At 44.5% G+C, this 2,435-nt stretch overlaps 1 pseudogene across 1 annotated transcript; it reads right to left on the bottom strand.

Annotated features, from left to right (window-relative positions):
• Positions 1-1,262: 1,262 nt before the first annotated feature.
• LOC309545533 (large ribosomal subunit protein eL15-like) lies at positions 1,263-1,955 on the bottom strand (annotated as a pseudogene). The gene has a single exon. The product of its transcript is annotated as a large ribosomal subunit protein eL15-like (transcript).
• Positions 1,956-2,435: the final 480 nt, after the last annotated feature.

Here is a 2,435-nt window from a genome sequence, read left to right as displayed (position 1 = left end):
CACAATATACTGTAGCTATATTTTTTTCCAACAAAAGCTTCCCCTGGTTTTTATGTCATTGTGATATCTAGGGGAATATTTTTGATCCAGAAAGTAGTATTAATTTTCATAACACATGAGCATAAATTAAAACTGAGAAGAAAGGAAAATTTGAGCGCACCTCCAGGAGCATTGTTATCTCTTTGTAAAACAATAATGCCTCGTACACACGCATTGATTATTGGCCGGGAATTTTTGGCCAACGTCCGATCGGCCGATTTTCGGCTTGTTAGTATGATGCTTTCGACAACCGACTCTGACTTTTCGGCCAAATAAAATCTGGTGTGCAGGCTATAAAATTTTTGTTGGCCGTCAACACAACGGCCGATTTTCCGTCAGTCAGTACAGATGTGCACGAGAGCAGCGGCTCTGCCGGGTCTCTTCTTCCTCATTGACTGACACAGCAGCGGGAGCCATTGGCTACTGTCAAGTTACAGCCAGTGAACCAATGAGAGAGTGGGGGTGGGGCAAAGCCACGTTCCATGTGTGAATGGACACACAGAGCAGCGGCTCCTTGCTATGGGGCCACTCGGCAGGAGGGAGAGGCCAGGAGTGCCGTCGGGGGATCCGAGAAGAAGAGGATTGGGGCTGCTCTGTGTAAAACCATTGCACAGAGCAGTTTTTTTTTTAAAAAAATCTGCCTTTAATACTACTTTACGCTGGGTATACACACATTTTTTTTTTTTTGTTAAACCAGCGGGTTGAACAAAAAAAAAAGAAAAGAAGAAAACTGATGACAATGTGTGATGCAGGGTTCTCATCCACTGACCTATTGTATTATGACGTTCTGGCTTTCCAGCATGGCTGTTCTACAGAAGCTGGTTGTTAGTCCAGCTTCTGATGAAAAGAGAAGAAGAGAAGAAGAGTACACACATACATACACACACATATACATTGCTCCTGCTGCTGTCAATCAAATTCATTAAGGAAGGAGTGGGGCCAGAGCCAAGCTATGCAGTGTGCGTCAATAGACACACGCAGCCCAGATTGGGATCGAGCCTGTACAAGTGCCCCCATAGCAAGCGGTTTGTTATGGGGACATGCAGAAGGAAGGAGGAGCTTAGCGCACCAGCAGGGGACCCCAGAAGAGGAGGTTCAGGTTCAATGCTCTGTGTAAAACCATTGCACAGAGCAGGTAAGTATGACAAGTTTCTTATTAAAAAAAAAAAAAAAAACTTTTTAACTGTATCACCACTTTAAAGTGTAAATAAAATTTGCCATGCTTTTTTTTTTTGTCCAAAAACAACTTTATTTTAATGTCAAATATACAAGTACGATCCCAGTTAGTGGTCATGGTGGAGCTGAAGAGTGTTGTGTCTTCTCCAGGCAGCACGACGAGAGCCACCAATGGTAAGATGGAACTTGTGACCTTTGCCAAGACCACGGCTCTTTCTGCCAGTGGATGTCAGCCCACACTTCTCCATGTGTTTGTGCACAGCTTTTGTGATCCATTGGGTGTCTGGATTGGGTCTGATGGCCTTGTGGAAAGTGTCAATGAGGATGATCTCAAAGAACTTATAAACGGAGTCTTCACCCACCCAGTAGGAGTTAAGAACTCTCAGTCCTCCACAGTGACGGCCAGCACGCTCCTCAGCAACAGACTACAGGCTGCTAGCAAACTTGATCTGGTTAACACCATGATGCACAGGTTTACCATAGGTTGCACTCTTGGGCACAGGCGCTTACCTCCACCATGGCAAACTCTGACACGGTAGATGACATACCCTTGCTTTGCCTTGTAGCCTAGTCTACTAGCTTTGTCTCGACGAGTGGGACGTGGTGCACAATGGAGAGAAGATAGATGGCGATACTGCCAGCAGCAGACACGCAGGAGAAACCTCATCACATCTGACTGCTTCTTCTTCCATAACTCTTGCATGTACTTGTAGGCAACCATGCTGGCTTATGCTGATAGCTCGGCACCGGGAAAGCAAGTTTGCCATACTTACCTAAGTTTTAGCTGTCCAACGCTAGAATCTTCTTCCCGGTTTCTTCCAGGTGCCAGTCTTTGGCACATGTGCAGCTCAGTGTACATTTCAAAGAAGACTCAGAGCAGGAGACTTCTGCAATAAAGAGCCTGCCTGCTAGCAGTTTTTTTTTTTTTTAATTTTAGGCTTTACTTCCATTCTACTGGGATGATCAGATAGGGATTAATCCATGTTCAGCTTCCCTGGGATGCAACTTTATGTATATGCACCATTCATTTAGAAATGCCATGACAGGTCCTGGCTACTTCCAGGACAGACAAATGCCTGCCATTTTCACTGAGATGTCTGCCCGATTTCAAATCAAGCTACATACTCAGCTCTTGTAGGACTTTTTTGGGACACAAATGTTTAATAACTTCCCAAATTGCTCAAAGCTTTAAAAGTTAAATACAAGAAATTACTGTTTTC

Source organism: Pelophylax lessonae (assembly GCF_965119305.1).
Source record: "Pelophylax lessonae genome assembly, chromosome: 2".
Classification (NCBI taxonomy): domain Eukaryota; kingdom Metazoa; phylum Chordata; class Amphibia; order Anura; family Ranidae; genus Pelophylax; species Pelophylax lessonae.
This window is presented reverse-complemented; position numbering and strand designations above follow the sequence as displayed.